Consider the following 17,257-nt stretch of genomic DNA (forward strand, 5'->3'; position numbering starts at 1 on the left):
GAACACTGTTTAGGGGTGGCCGAATAGTAGGTTTATGCACCACAGCAAGCCTTTGAAGGATCCTACACCTTGAGGTTCGAGGGACTCCAGAGGCACCAGCAGCTTCAAATAACTGTTTGCTGCTTTGTAATGGTATTTTGGCAGCTGCTCTCTTAATCAAATAAATTTGTCGGTCAGACACCTTCCTCATTATGCTTTTCTCTGCATGAACTCTTGTCTGTGTTCTGTTTCAGTCACAAATCTCTTCACAGTACGATGATCACTCTTAAGTTTTCATGAAATATCTAATGTTTTCATATCTTGACCAAGGCATTGCACTATTTAACGCTTTTCAGCAGCAGAGAGATCCTTTTTAGTTCCCATATTGCTTGAAACCTGTCGCCTGCTTAATAATGTGGAACATCATTTTTAAGTAGTTTTACTTTAATTAGAGTCACCTGGAAAACTAATTATCACATGTGTTTAAGATTGATTTCAGTGATCTATTGAGCCCCGAGACACAATACCATCCATGAGTTTATTTGAAAAACAAAACAATTAAATCTTTATGACACTTAAATCCAATTTGCATAATAATTTGGAACACAGTGTAGAGGCTGAAATTTTTGACCATTCTTCATTGCAAACTAGATTTAGCTCAGTGAGGTTGAATGGAGGCATCTGTGAACAGCAATTTTAACCTGGCTGACTAGGTACAATTGTAACTATTCCGTTTTTTAAAATTGCAATAACTTTTTTTCGAAAAGCCGCAGAGGGCTGAAATTTCGTGACATCTCTGCAGTTTTGGTCCAGAATATATTGGCCAAATATCACAGTGGAGGTATATATGAAGGTACCTCTGCAGCCTAACGTTGTAAAATTATGCAGCCTGACGAAGGTTAAAGTCTAGCCACAGGTTCTCAATGGGATTTAGGTCTGGACTTTGACTGGGCTAGTTAAAAACATGATTATGCTTTAATCTAATCCATTCCATTGTATCTCTGGCAGCAAGTTTAGGGAAGTCATCCTATTGGAAGGTGAACCTATGTAGGGGGATGGGCATGTTGCCTACACTCCTTGAGAAACCTTCATTTAATATTGTAGAGTGTAATGTGTGGTGTGTACTGCGTGATTCATAATATTATGTGATGTTAAGTATAATGGCCACAAGATGGCACTAACATTGTTATAGTCTGTCCAGCACCAGACAGTGAGTAGTGTAAGTCCATAGTTTAACCCAGAGAGGGAGGGTATATGCAGCAGCATCAGAAAGGACTTCCTGGTAGTCAGAAAGAGCCCAGAGTGTGCAGAGTAAAGACTTCAGGCAAAAGGAAGAGAATATATATACCATTGTAGCTACTAAGCATCTGCAGTAAAGAAAGTCAAGTGTTGTTATACTAGAACACATCTTCTCCTATGGAGAAATCAAAGGACGTGTTGCTACAGGATTGAGTCTATGACTGTTGTGGACTGGATACTAACAGTAGCTGTAAGGGGCCATAGCGTAACTCCTTGACCTGTGCGGTCGACACAGAGAAAAAAGTGACAGTAGTATTATACCTCAACCCGTTCAGTCCCCACACAAGAAAATGGAAGCTCCCAATATAGTGCAGTGCGCTGTGCAAAAAGTAGAGGAAGTAACTGAAGAAAATAGTGTTTTCAGGGAAGAAGGAGATGTGTGTGTTCATGTCGCTTGTGGGTAAAGAAATGTCTTTGAAGATAAATGCCCCCTCTCTGCTGTATATAGTTCATATCAAGTTATTCTGCAGTCAAAAGAAGTTTAATTTTAAATGGTGGTCTTCTTTCAGGCGTCCCGGTCCACTAGCCAAAACCTCATGGACCAGGGATAGCATAACGCTACTCAGACAACACAGAGTGAGGTTAAATCAGTGTGGCAATCCTTTATTGAGCCACAAAACAGGCAGATAACACGTAGAACAGTCCCAGCAAAATACAATAATGGTGCACATTGCAGAGTCTCACCCTTCTCCTGATTCGTCGGAATAAATGGCAGCTGTTACTTCAGAGCTTCCAGGGTCAGCTATCCCACCTGTGGCACACAGACACAGAGGAATTATCGACAATCATAGGAAGATGACAGTCCATTCAGGTACAAGGGCAGTTGACCTTAGGGTCACAACCTGGCTTCATCTTCCAGAGTCGACTATCCCACCTGTGGCATGCACACAGAAAGCAGGTAGCAGGCGTAGGAAGATGACAGTCCATTGAGGTATGAGGCCAGTTGACTCGAGGGTCATATCCAGGCTTCTCTAAATATTTCCATGGAGCCAGGTGACCGGTGTTCCCAATCCTGGTTTTCTCCAAATGTATCCATGGTTCAGCAACAGTCAATGGAGCAGATTTGTATTCTTCCAACCAGGGCCGAAGTCTTCTAGGCCAGCATCCTGTAGAATAATAAATCTGTGTCCCTTGAGATGGAGCCATGATGTCTTGGCTGCTGTCCTGTCTCTGGATGTTTGGATGTTTTGGTTGAATCTCTAACTTGCTCTCTCTCTCTGTCTCATAGAGGCATATCACCTCATTTTATGTTTAACAAGTGTCCTTCAGTCCAGCATCACAGATAAGGGGAAGAATGGTGATGACCAAGTTGCCTTGTTTGATTATGTAATCTATTTGCATAGATTTTCCTCCTCCTCACTGACTGTGGAAATTTCACATTAGACCTTGGAAATCAAGGTCCCAGAGTCTGGAGGAAGTGTGGAGATGAACATAATCCAAGCTGCTTGAGGTCTAGTGTGCAGTTTCCACAATCAGTGAGGTTTTGGGTAGACATGTCATCTGCTGGTGTAGGTCAACTGTGTTTTCTCAAGACTAAAGTGAGCACAGCCGTCTACGAGGAGATTTTAGAGCACTTCATGATTACCTCTGATCACCTCGATGCTATGCCGTATTGATGCAGTAATTGATGCAGCTCGTGCCAAAAAAACAAGCCCTCACATGACTCTGTCAGGTGAAATATGGAAAAATTATACTTAACTATTGTGAGGCAAAAACTAGTTTTCGCAATAAAAACATCTTTTAGTGTGTGACAGCATCCAAACATAAAAACGGGATATAAATCTGGTTTGGCTGTAATCGCTCCAACCCAAAGAATAAAGTCGCCTAATCAATTATACCATATGAGGAATGGCGTAAAATATAAATAAGCCCAATTCTTCACATGCGTTTGATTTCTTCATTCTGCCTCCCAAAGGTCACAGTAAGCCTCAGCGCACATTTATCCTGCGCTCCGTACTGAGCACTTACATCAGGGTTTCCATGTAAATATCTGAAATACGTGATTCATTCTGAACCTCTGGCGAAAGATTCCCTATAATGAGGCAGATGGAGGTACTGTGGACGCCATCTGACATGTGATCAGGCAGTGTCTGTCTTTTTAGGTGAGCATAAAAGTGCAGTCAACCACGGTTTTGTGCACTTCTGAAAAGAAAGGCAACACTGAATGGAGGCCGGATAGAGTCCATAGTAACTCTGCTGTCTAATTATAGTGAGTGGATACCTCGGGGGTTTCATCTGAATCACGTCAGTCAGAGATTCAGATGGAAACCCCAAAGTAAGTGCTCAGCGTAGAGCGCTGGATTAATGCGATCCTAAACATTATATAAAATGTTCCCAATTAAAGCTTCAACTCAATCCACAAAAAAGCAAGTCCCCACTCAGGTCCATCATCTGTTAATGGAAATATAGGGGCTTCCACCTTACTGGTAGCAAAAAGTCTCTTGAAAAGCCCCTCAAAAGAAATTCATCAAATTCCTAAATCCAAATGCCCCCTCCCTTCTGAGGCCCAATGTGTCTAAACCACATATAGCCCACGTTTGGCATTTCTGTAATTGTGAGAGCCCGCCTAATTTATAAGTGCATGTTTTCAGAAGTATGAGCTGGGCATAACATTCTAGTCACTACAATGTACTGGGCACTACAATGGAAGTTTGCAATTTTCACTCAGCAACATCCACTGCTGCTTGTTTCTGGAAAACACCCGTGGAGTCAAAATAATCACTACACCTGTAGATACATTCCAAAAGGGATAGAATTTCCAAAATGGTGTCATTTGTGAGGGGATTCTGCTTTTCTAGCACTTAGGGGCTCTGTATGTGAAGTTTGCAAACTATTTTAGGAAAATTTGTGCTCCAGGAGGCAAAAAACGCTCCGTCCCTCCCGAGTCTTTCTGTATGGCTAAGCAGTACAGCACAGCCACTTATTAGGTATTTCTACATTCAACAGAAATTGTGGAATACATTTTGGTGCCATTTTTCCCATTTCCCAGTATTAAAATGAAAAATTTGGTGCTAACACAATTTTAGTTGTAATTTTTTGTATTCACTGCCCAATGGTATAGATTTTTGTGACACATTTTTGGTGTCAATATGATCACTGCACCCCTAGATGAATTCATTGACAGGTTACATTTTTAAAATGGGGTCACTTATTGGTGGTTTTGGTGTTCTGGCACTTCAGGGGCTCTGCCAATGTAACATGACGCCATCAAACCATTTCAGCAAAAACTGAACTGAAAAATGGCACTACTTCCCTTCTGACCTTTGCACTGTGCCTAAAAAGTAGTTTTTGACCACATATGGTTTATCGATGAACTCAGGAGAAATTGCACAACACATTTTGGGGTACATTGTTTCTGCTACCCTTGTGAAAATACAAAATTTGGGGCAAAAAAAGCATTTTTTGTGGGAAAAATTTGATTTTTTTTTATTTTCATGGCTCAGTGTTATAAACGTCATGACTCTGGACAGGATGGTGCCGCCTCCATCCTGGTCAGGTCAGGGTTTATTTTAGTCTGCCTCTCTTTGGTTCTGGGGAGGCTATTTAATGTTGGCAGTTCCTGGATTGTGTGTCAGTGATACTTTCGTAAACTTGGCGTGTGGTTGCTGACCCAGGTTCTCGTCCGTAAACGTTGTGCCTCTGTGTTAGTGTGCCTTGCTGTGTATGACTCGGTTTTGTTCTCTGACTTCTGTCTTTGCATTCTGCTTTGTACTGCTCTGTCTCTCTTGGTTATCAGACCCCTTGTCTTGTCCCTGTTTACTCTTTGTCTTATCCCTAAGGTACTTCACTCCCTCCTGGCTTTTGACCCTCGGCTCTATTCGACTATGTTTTCTGTCTATGCCCTGCACACTGTATGTTCAGTGTCATTCCCTACACTAACGTGCTGTGGCTCTGCCCCCTGGTCACGTGACTGCTCTTTGTCAGGTCCTTGAGTTCGGCATGACTTGTTTCTGCACTCACTACTGCACTCACTACTGATAGCGCCCCTAGGCATTCCAAGTGACACCTTAGGTGTCATGACATTATCATCGACCCATACAATTCTTCAGGGGGGGTTTGTATTTGTTGTGGACCTGCTGCATGCTCTGACTGATCAGGTATCTAACCTCACTAAGATGATGCAGAATCTATCTGTTGAGCAAAGGGCGTTGGTTGCCTCTCACCAACAGGTACAGAGGGAGCTGGCAGATACTGTTAATACTGTTCAGGGTGCCTCTCTGTCTGGCAAATGGGAGGGTACGGTGTCTGATGTTTCCTTCTCCTCTCCTGAACCCTCTATCAAACTTCTGGATACCTTTTCTGAGGATAAGAAAAAATTCCGAGTATTAAAAGAAAGTTGTAAACTACTTTTTTCTCTGCGCCCTCGGTCCTCGGGTGATGAGAATCAAAGGGTGGGGATAGTTATTTCCCTGTTACATGAGGGGCCGCAGTCCTGGGCTTTCTCCCTATCTCTTACCTCTTCTGAGCGAATGTCTGTTGATCGGTTCTTCGAGACCTTGGGTCTTATATATGATAAACCTGATCGTGTGAGACTGGCAGAGGACACAGTTATGAGTCTGACCTAGGGAAAGCGCTCAGCTGAGTGGTACTGTTCTGCGTACAGGCAATGGGCTTCTGAGGTTTCATGGAATGACTCGGCACTCAGAGGGCTATTCCGTCGGGATCTCTCCAAGCATTTGGCCCTGCATCCAACACCCGACTCTCTGGAGGAGGCCATGATCCAGGCCGTCCATATAGACCACAGGCTGGGAGGGAGAGCGGTGTTGTACCACAAGATGCTCCTTTGTTGCTGGGGAAGTCAGAGCTTTCGTCGTCGGTTGAGCCCATGGAGGCGGGGGCTGTCTCCATGAAGGAAAGGAGAGGACACGCCACAGTGAGAAAAAACTCTGCTTCCATTGTGGAAAGCCAGGTCATTGGATTAAGGACTGTCCCTCATGTCCTCCGGATTCTAAGGTCTCTGGAAACAACTAGGTTTGGGTAACTGCTGAGGAGGTTACACAGACCCACAGGTACTTTCTTCTTCATCCTTCAGACTACTGTTAAAGGTGGAATTAGGTGTGAACTATGTTTTTTTCCCTCTTCTGCTTTTGTAGGTTGTGCGTCTTCAGGGACCTTGATTGACTCGAGGTTAGTGGCTCACTGTGAGATAGGGACAGTCAGGTTGGACAAACCCATGAAAGTGACTATTGGCTCAACCCCATTCACCAAGAACGGGATCCGCTCTGTTACTAAAGAGTTTGTCCTTAAGGTGGGATCTGTTCATTTGGAGCATATAGCCTCATTCTGGACAACCTCCCTGCTGGTCTGGTTTTGGGGTTTCCTTGGCTACAATGTCATAATCCAGTCAGTGACTGGGAGGCACGGGAGATTGTTAAATGGGGATCCAACTGTGCAAACAAATGTCTGAATTCTGTGTCTGTGTCATCCGTTGGTCTGGAGGGTATTCTGAAGTACCTGAAGGACTTCGAGGACGTGTTCTCCAAAAGTCAGGTCGAGGGGTTACCATCGCACAGCCCTTTTGATTGTGCCATTGACCTGATTCCTGGGGCTAAATTGCCAAAAGCCCGATTGTATAACTTTTCTGGTCCCGAGTGAAGGAATACATATCGGAGAGTCTCCGCAAGGGGCATGTTCACCCTTCCGTGTCTCCTGTTGCTGTACATAGTGGATGCTTTCCTGAAACGGAAAGTACTTGCAAGCAGCATAATACAAAGAATAGCAGGTTTACCCAGAATCCTTTGCAGTAGGCGGAGCTATGCAAATCATCTCTTTCCACCCCAGTCTAATCCACAGTGCTTGGAACCGCCAAGCGTGCAATGCTGCGGATAAGTTTCTAAATTTACACAGCCAACCAATTCCTACCTGTGGACATGTGTTTCGGGCTTTAGGCCCTCATCAGCACAGGGCTGGAATTGGTTGGCTGTATGGAGTGGGGCTCGGTGAGCAAGCGATACATATATGCTAGCCACCTTAGGGAGAGACCCAAGTTGCGTCCCGCTACATTTAGCCCAACTTGGGTCTCTCCCTAAGGTGGCTAGCATATATGTATCCTGTTGCTGTAGGGTTTTTTCTTTAAAAAAAAAAGAGATGATGGTCTCCACCCATGCCTTGACTTTTGGGAACTAAATAAGATTACTGTAAGAAACACATATCCCCTCCCACTCATTCCTGATTTGTGTAACCAATTGTCCAGGGCCAAATTTTTTTCAAAACTTGACTTGCGGGGGGCATATAACCTCATCCGGGTAGGGGAGGGGGATGAGTGGAAGTCTGCATTTCTCACCTCAGAGGGGTTGTTTGAAAACTTACTTATGCCGTTTGGTCTCACCAATGCCCCTGCAGTTTTTCAGAACTTCATCAATTATGTGTTCTCTGATTTTATTGAGCGGTTTGTGGTAATATAATTGGATGACATTCTAGCTTATTCACTTGACAAGCAGTCACATATTGGTCAACTTCGGGCGGTTTTTCAGAGACTCAGGGAGAACCAACTTTTCGCTAAGCTAGAGAAATGTTCGTTTTTCGCACAGGAACTGCGATTATCTCTAATGAGGGGTTTCGTATGGATCCAAAAAAGGTGCAGACCATTGTAGATTGGATTCAATCCCGGGACCTGAAGGGCCTTCAGCGCTTCTTGGGATTTGCCAATTACTACCGGAGGTTTATTAAAGGATTCGCTCAGGTGGTCAAGCCCCTCACTGACTTGACACAGAAGGGGTTGACATTAAGAATTGATCTGCCTTAGCGGTAGCGGTGTTTTTACTCTCAAAAAATGTTTTATGACTGCCCCGATTCTTATTCAGCCCCACCCATCTGAACATTTTGTGGTGGAGGTTGATGCCTTGGAGGTGGGGGTGGGGGTAGTGTATTTTATAGAAAAAAATTCAGATGCTTTAATCCACAAACAGTGCATTAATGGTAATTAGATAAGACAGAAGCTATGTTTTTCTACTTCTGTAAACCCCCTTTAATAGAGCCATATCCTACTGGCTAGGGTAATGGTAAAATCCAGTCATATATTTAAGAGGAAAGGGAATGCACCATGCAAAACTCAAAATGAAAAAATGCCCCAGAATCCTTATTTGATGGGAAATACAAGTAAATTATAAGGAAGATATGTGACATGAACTGACAGGTCTACCTTTTGCATAACTTATAATAGGATTGCAATACTTCACTCAATGGCTTACCATCTTATTATACTTACTTTTAGTTTTACATAGGATAAAACCATGTTAGTGATTTCATCGGAGGCTGGAATCATATGCTTTTGATATATTAAGGAAAATGCCTTCTTCTTGAATAAGTTGACTGCCATGATGATCGGTGCTTGATTTGAGTGTTGCTAGTTGTAATGTTAAAACCTGTTAAACAAATAGAATTATTATTGCAGTGTGGGAGTGGATAACTTTCGACCATTTTAAAAAAAAAATCACATCCTGTGAACCTATACAAACACATATAGATATATTAGTATTTTTCTAAACTGTAAAAAAAAAATCTTATTTTTTGGCACAGTTAGGCTAAGTGCACACGTTGCAGAATTGCCACGGAAATATCCGCGTCAATTCCGCAACTCCTTCCTCGAGTATATCGAATGCAGAAATGTCATGCGTATTCCCGCTAAACACTAGCATTTTGCAAGCGTAATTAGCTTGCAGAATGCTAGCATTTTCCAAGCGATCTTTAGCATCGCTTGGAAAACTGATTGACAGGTTGGTCACTCTTGTCAAACATAGTGTTTGAGAAGTGTGACCAACTTTTTACTATTGATGCTGCCTACGCAGCATCAATAGTAAAAGATCTAATGTTAAAAGTAATAAAAAAATACAAAAATGGTTATTCTCACCATCCGGCGTCCCGATCTCCTCAGCGGTGCACGCGGTGGCTTCTGTTCCCAGGGATGCTATGTGCGAAGGGCCTGCGATGACGTCACGGTCACGTGACCGCGATGTCATCGCAAGTCCTTTGCACTCAGCATCCCGGGGAACTGAAGGCGCCGCATGCCCCGCTGAGAGGCGGGAGGACTCCGGGGGCCATCAGAAGGTGAGTATATCACTATTTTTTATTTTAATTCTTTTTTTAACAATTATATGGTGACCAGTCCGTAGAGGAGAGTCTCCTCTCCTCCACCTTGGGTACCATCCGCACATGATCCGCTTACTTCCCGCATGGTGGGCATAGCCCCATGCGGGAAGTAAGGGAATCAATGCATTCCTATGTGTGCGGAATCCCCACGATTCTGCAAATTAATTAACATGCTGCGTTGTTTTCCGGAATGCGTTTCCGCTCAGGAAAAAAACGCAGCATGTGCATGCAAAATGCAGATTGCATTCTATTAATAGGATGCTGAATGTAAGCATTTTTTGTGGTTTTATCGCATTTTTATAGCGAAAAAACATGAAAAAAAAATCCGGAATGTGTGCACACAGCCTAAATGTTGTGGTAAAAAAGAAAGAGGGGTGGGCATGGTTTGGGGCTTTCCCCCCGAATGTGCGCAAAACATATTTAGAAGGTCACAGAAAAGAAAATATTATTTCTTAAAAGTACAATACTATAATGTAGTGGAAGCAATTCAGTTCCCACTGTGAGTTTTTGATGTTGCGCATTTTCACTGTGCACAAAATGCAGTTTCATACATATCCAGAAAAAAAGGTTGCATTTATTGAAATCTCTTGCCCACTGTGCTTTTTTTCATGCAGTGCAAACTGACCTACGGTGTGTTTTTTAAACTGTGATTTGTTGGCATTTTGACATGATCAGGGGTAATAAAAGAACAGGCGCCACACCGGCCGGCACACGCCATTGCACAGCTCAGTGACACTTTTTATGGAAGGGAGAGGGTGCTTGCCTATGATTGTGTGTGCACAGTATAATGATTCAGAGGTCCTTTAGTGTCAATACTGGTGCTGAATCTGGACCATCATACTCCATCATACTAATAGCCTTACTAAGGGCTAATTGTTTGATTTGCTGTTTGTATCACATACATTCTGCATTTACTACAGGGAGGTAGAGAGAGTGGCAGAACACAGGGATTGTGGCTGTGCAGTTCGTTGCCAAATATATAGCTGCATTTTTATTTGGAGGATGAAAATATGTAATATATTTTGATCCATCAAGTATTATGTGCTTTGTGTTTCTTTTTTCTGTTATGTAACACGCCAAAAAATAATTGAAAAATGTGTGTGGGTTAAATTTCGTACCCATAAACTATTCTGTGTTCTCTGGAATGTTTTATATATAACACTCCAAAATGGGTTAAAAAATTTGGCACAGTTACATTTCTCAGCCATTTTGATATAGGAAAGATATATATCTTGGTACCGTATTAGCCAGCCGATAGAAAAATAATTAGAATTGAGAATTCTCAGTGGTTGATACCTTTTAATGGCTAACTGAAAAGATGGTAACAAATTGCAAGCTTTCGAGACTACTCTGGTCCCTTCGTCAGGCAAGACTAATAGAAATTCTGAAGAATCACATATTTATGCATGACTGTTAGAAGGAACTAAACAAGTTGGTATCTTTTTTGCCTGACGAATCCACAAGAGCCGATGACCTGAAACCAGAAAGTAAAATAATAGGGACATTCTACATGCTTCCCAAAATCCATAAATCTGGAAATCCAGAAAGACCAATTATTTCTTGTGTGGGTACCCTTACTGAGCAGGTATCTAGATGGGTAGAGGGTATTCTTAAACCACTGGTAAAGGATACACACATCTACATTCAGGACACAACTGACATATCAGCAATAGGTCCTCTACCAGAAGGAACCATCCTGGCCACCATGGATGTGGAATCTTTGAACACTAATATCCCACACCAGGATGGACTAAATGCTTGCAAATTCTTCCTGGAAAATTCAGGGATTGATGCTGATTCTGTAGTGAAACTTATAAAATTCATCCTCACCAGAAATTACTTTGAATTTGACAACAAGATGTATCTACAGGAGAATGGTACAGGCATGGGAAGTAAAATGGCCCCACAGTATGCAAATCTTTTCATGGCCAAGCTTGAAAGCGACTTTTGTCCTCATGTCCCATCAGGCCTCAGGCCTACTACCGTTACATTGACGATATTTTAATCATCTGGACGGAGTCTGAGCCATAGCCAAAGATGTTCCATGAACAGTTTAATCAATTTCATCCCACCATCAACTTAACACACATCTACTCCAGCACTGAAATTTAGTTTTTGGACACCATCATTAGGCTGCAGAACAATGAAATAGAGACATCCCTGTATCAGAAGCCAATCGACCACCCAACATACCTTAAATGGGACAGTTTCCATCCAAAACACATAAAAACTCTATTGTCTACAGCCAAGCCATCAGATACAATCGTATATGTTCCAACCCCATGGATAGAGATGAACACCGTGGTGGCCTCAGAAAGACTTTTTTGAATCAGGGTTACCATCCAAGAACAATTCAAAACCAAATTACAAGAGCAACTAGAATATCAACGAATCACCTGCTACATTACAAAGCTAAAGAAGAATATAACCGGGTGCCTTGAGTAGTCACCTACAATCCAAATCAGGAGGTGCTAAGGGGAACTGCATGGAAATTACAACCTTTACTACAAAAAGATGCCTGAATACAATCCATTTTTCCAGACCCCCCACTACTGTGTTTTAGGCAGCCCCCAAGTCTAAGAAGTATCATTGTCAGAAGCTTCCTGTCCTCTCAATCAGCTGCAGGAACCTTTCCTTGCAATCAGAAAAAAAATAAAACCTGTCCATTCATAATGACCACGGACAAGATAAAGATGCCCAATTCACATCAGGACTACAAGATCCCAGGTACTTTTAGCTGCATCACATCTAATGTGGTGTACTTAATTATAAGTAACAAATGTCCATCTGGGGTCTGTATGTGGGGGAGACAGGGCAAAAACTGAAAACAAGGATGAACTCTCACCGCCACAGAATAAGAGAAAAAAGAATAGATGTACCTGTGGTAAGACATTTTTGTCTCCCTCATCATAGCACCAGGGACATGAGATTACTTGTGTTAAAGGGTAATTTCAAATCTCAGAGAGACAGAAGAGTTTGGGAGTATAAACTGATGATGACCTTTGACACACTCAGTGCAATTAAGGAATTTGCTCCTCAGACCATGTTTGGTCATCATAACACAGAACCAGACCAATTCAGAGGACCATAAGAAATTTAGACTTCCTTATCTATGAACTGTTGCAATATTTATGGACACAACTGTTTATCACTTTCACATAATGGTAGTTATGCTTCAGGTCACTTGCCTTATCTATGGCATTATTCCTGGGCTGTATTGTGCATAAATATGTTGTTCTTCAGAATTTGTGTTAGTCTATGCCTGATGAAGGGACCTGAGTAGTCTCGAAAGCTTGCAATTTGTTACCATCTTTTCAGTTAGCCATTAAAAAGTATCAACCACTGAGGTCTCTCAATTCTAAATATTTCCCAACCATACACTATTGTGTGGTATGGGGTACTTTTCTGTGATTTATAAAACTGAAAAAAGCATTAAACTATTTTGTAGGGTAAAGTTTCTTAGCCATACAGTATTCCATAGTCTGGTGTACATTTCTGTGAAATCTAACACTCCAAAATAAAGAGTTTATAAGTGTAGGAGTACCACTATGATACTTTGTTCACAATATTTGAATGAGGAAATACAGTTGGTGCCTTCAAGGATGTATGGATGACCCTGCTTGTAATTTTTGACAAGATTTGCAGTTAGTGCATAGTCTTTATGAGTCAAGGAGCACCAATACATGAAAATTTGAACAGAATGTGTATGAGGCCCTATTTTATGTCTAATACAGGGTGTATCTAAGTGACTCTGAGTCCCTTATTTTTTGCAGCTCTTGCCTTCCTCATAAATTACACTGAAATGTCCAATCTTTTAATAAAAAAAAATACATTTTGGTTTACCGTATATACTCGGGTATAAGCCGAGATTTTCAGCCCAAATTTTTGGGCTTAAAGTGCCCCTCTCGGCTTATACTCGAGTCACGGTCGGCGGCAGGGTCGGCGGCTGAGGGGGAGAGAGGTCTGAGGCATACTCACCTAGTCCTGGTGCTCCTGGCGCTCCTGGCGCTGTCCCTGCAGTCCCACGGTCTTCGGGTGCCGCAGCTCTTCCCCTGTTCAGCGGTCACGTGGGACTGCTCATTAAAGTCATGAATATGGACTCCACTCCCATAGGGGTGGAGCTGCATATTCATTCCTCTAATGAGTGGTGCCAGTGACCGCTGACAGAGGAAGAGGCTGCGGCCCCCGGAGACCAGCTGTCCGGGAGAAGGAGCCAGGGACACCGGGAGCAGGTAAGTATTGCATATTTACCTGTCCGCGTTCCACCCGCCAGGCGCCTCTCAGTCTTCCCGTCCTCTGGCTCTGACTGTTCAGGTCAGAGGGTGCGATGACGTACTAGTGTGCGCGCTGCCCTCTGCCTGAATAGTCAGTGTGGAGAGACGCCGACATGGGACGCTGAGGAGCTGCAAGCAAGAGAGGTGAGTATGTAATTTTTTATTTTATTGCAGCAGCAGCAGCAGCATTATAGATGGGGCACAGCTTTCTATGGCACATCTATGGGGCAATAATGAACGGTGCAGACAGAGCATTCTATATGGGGCACAGCTTTCTATTTTTTCCCCTGACGAAGCGGCCTTTTTCTGCCGCGATACGCGTTGGGCTCATCTGCCTCCCGGGCCTGTCACGCTTTTGGCTGCCGTTTTCACCCTCCCTATTTCAGGTGATTATTGGGTGATTGGGTTGCACACTGCCCTGTCTGGGGTATTTTTCCTCATGGGACTACGTTGGTCTTTGCCTCTATTAGGAGGTGGCATGGGTTACATCCTTTCCATCATACTCTGATTTTTAATGGTGCGCCTATTCCTGGGCTTATATCTTGCATCAAATAGGGATATTAAGGACCATTTATTTATTCATACTGAGTTTTGATGTTTCTTACTTGTGGTTGTACCCTTGTCTAGTAATATACTTTGATTCTGTGCAGTGTGTCCCAATATATGTATACATCCAATATTTTGTATAGCATTCGTTATTACTTTGGTGCCATATCTGCAGTACATGCAGTGTTGTACAGTAGGGTTGAGCGAAACGGGTCGTTCATTTTCAAAAGTCGCCGACTTTTGGCAAAGTCGGGTTTCATGAAACCCGATCCGACCCCTGTGCGGGGTCGGCCATGCGGTACGCGACTTTCGCGCCAAAGTCGCGTTTCAATGACGCGAAAAGCGCCATTTCTCAGCCAATGAAGGTAAACGCAGAGTGTGGGCAGCGTGATGACATAGGTCCTGGTCCCCACCATCTTAGAGAAGGGCATTGCAGTGATTGGCTTGCTGTCTGCGGCGTCACAGGGGCTATAAAGGGGCGTTCCCGCCGACCGCCATGTTACTGCTGCTGATCTGAGCTTAGGGAGAGGTTGCTGCCGCTTCGTCAGAAGCAGGGATAGCGTTAGGCAGGGTCCATTAACCACCAAACCGCTTGTGCTGTAGCGATTTCCACTGTCCAACACCACCTTCGGTGTGCAGGGACAGTGGAAGCTACTTTTTTTTTTTTTTTCCTCAGCGCTGTAGCTCATTGGGCTGCCCTAGAAGGCTCCCTGATAGCTGCATTGCTGTGTGTACGCCGCTGTGCAAACCAACTGCTTTTTTCAAAGCACAAATCCTCTTGTTCCTTCCTTTCTGCACAGCTATCTTGTTTGTTTGTCCACACTTTTTATTTAATTTGTGCATCAGTCCACTCCTTATTGCTGCCTGCCATACCTGGCTGAGATTACTGCAGGGAGATAGTAATTGAAGGACAGTTCCTTTTTTTTTTTTTTTTTGTGGGAGATTAAGATTGGCATTTCTGCTAGAGTGCCATCCCTGTCTGTGCCATCTCTCACTCAGTGGGCCATAGAAAGCCTATTTATTTTTTTGCTTGATTTGGGTTCTAAAATCTACCTGAAAAAATCACTACATCAATCAGTGGGAGAAAAATGTTGGCCTCAGGGCTTGTGTGCCACTCCTGACTCCTGTGTGTGCCATCTCTCAGTCAGTGGGCCATAGAAAGCCTATTTATTTTTTTGCTTGATTTGGGTTCCAAAATCTACCTGAAAAAATCACTACATCAATCAGTGGGAGAAAAATGTTGGCCTCAGGGCTTGTGTGCCACTCCTGACTCCTGTGTGTGCCATCTCTCAGTCAGTGGGCCATAGAAAGCCAATTTATTTTTTTGCTTGATTTGGGTTCCAAAATCTACCTGAAAAAATCACTACATCAATCAGTGGGAGAAAAATATTGGCCTCAGGGCTTGTGTGCCACTCCTGACTCCTGTGTGCATCATCACTCACTCAGTGGGCCATAGAAAGCCTATATATTTTTTTTGCTTTATTTGGGTTCTAAATTCTACCTGAAAAAATCAATAAATCAATCAGTGGGAGATTAATATTGGCCTTTGGGCTTGTGTGCCAGTCCTAAGCGTGCCATCTCTCTCTCTCAGATAGTGGGCCATAGAAAGCCTATTTATTATTTTTTTTATTGGGTTTATAAATTTTCCCTGAAAAAAAAAAAAAAAAGTGGGAAATTAATATTGGTCTCTGGGCTTGTGTGCCAGTCCTGAGCGTGCCATCTCTCTCACAAATAGTGGGCCATAGAAAGCCTATTTATTTATTTTTTTTTTTGTTTTATAAATTCTCCCTGAAAAAAAAAAGGGAGATTAATATTGGCCTTTGGACTTGTGTGCCAGTCCTAAGCGTGCCATCTCTCTCTCTCAGATAGTGGGCCATAGAAAGCCTATTTATTATTTTTTTAATTGGGTTTATAAATTTTCCCTGAAAAAAAAAAAAAAAGTGGGAGATTAATATTGGCCTCTGGGCTTGTGTGCCAGTCCTGAGCGTGTCATCTCTCTCACAAATAGTGGGCCATAGAAAGCCTATTTATTTTTTTGGTTGATTTGGGTTCTAAATCCTACCTGAAAAAATCAATAAATCAATCAGTGGGAGATAAATATTGGCCTCTGGGCTTGTGTGCCACTCCTGACTCCTGTGTGCGTCATCTCTCACTCAGTGGGCCATAGAAAGCCTATTTTTGTTTTATTTGTTTTCTAAATTCTCCCTGAAAAAATCATTTTATTTTATTTGGTTTCTAAATTCTTCCTGAAAAAAATCATTTTTTTTATTATTTTTTTTTTCTAAAGTCTCCCTGAAAAAAAAAAAAAAATCAAATCAGTGGGAGATTAATATTGCCCTTTCTACTTGTGTGCCAGTCTTGACTCCTGGGTGTGCCATCTCTCTCTCTCTCTCCAATTGTGGGCCATAGAAAGCCTATTATTTTTTTTACCTTGATTTGGGATCCAAAATCTACCTGAAAAAATCACTACATCAATCATTGGGAGAACAATATTGGCCTCTGGGCTTGTGTGCCACTCCTGACTCCTGTGTGCGTCATCTCTCACTCAGTGGGCCATAGAAAGCCTATTTTTTGTTTTATTTGTTTTCTAAATTCTCCCTGAAGAAATCATTTTATTTTATTTGGTTTCTAAATTCTTCCTGAAAAAATCATTTTATTCTATTATTTTTTTTTCTAAAGTCTCCCTGAAAAAAAAAAAAAAAATCAAATCAGTGGGAGATTAATATTTACATTTGTGCTTCAGTGACAGTCCTGCGTGTGTGGCATCTCTCTCATTTGTTGCCACCAAAAACAGAGTGTGTAACATTGTGCCTGATTTTCCTTGCGGTCTCACCCACCTGTAAAGGGGTAGCTAAATCATACTGAAGTTATAGCTCTCCGTGTAAGTTGTGTGACAGCAACAAATACCGTTAGTTTGGTTACGTTTTTAAAACAATGAGGAAGTCTGGTGGAAGAGGTCGTGGCCGGGGGCGTTCATTGTCAGCTGGTAATGAGGGTAGTGGTAGTGGTGGAGCATCAGGTGGTCGTGGGAAAAAAAATATTGCACCTAAGTCTGGAGCTGTGGAGCCAGG

At 42.6% G+C, this 17,257-nt stretch overlaps 1 long non-coding RNA gene across 3 annotated transcripts in view; it reads right to left on the reverse strand.

The window, feature by feature from the left end:
- LOC138644707 (uncharacterized) overlaps positions 1–17,257 on the reverse strand; it is a 92,888-nt gene that overhangs the window by 25,771 nt on the left and 49,860 nt on the right. For all 3 annotated transcript variants that reach the window (XR_011314644.1, XR_011314643.1, XR_011314645.1), the window contains exon 3: positions 8,486–8,642. This is a non-coding gene — a long non-coding RNA (uncharacterized lncRNA). The remainder of the gene's footprint in view (positions 1–8,485; positions 8,643–17,257) is intronic.

Source organism: Ranitomeya imitator, chromosome 7, assembly GCF_032444005.1.
Source record: "Ranitomeya imitator isolate aRanImi1 chromosome 7, aRanImi1.pri, whole genome shotgun sequence".
Classification (NCBI taxonomy): Eukaryota; Metazoa; Chordata; class Amphibia; order Anura; family Dendrobatidae; genus Ranitomeya; species Ranitomeya imitator.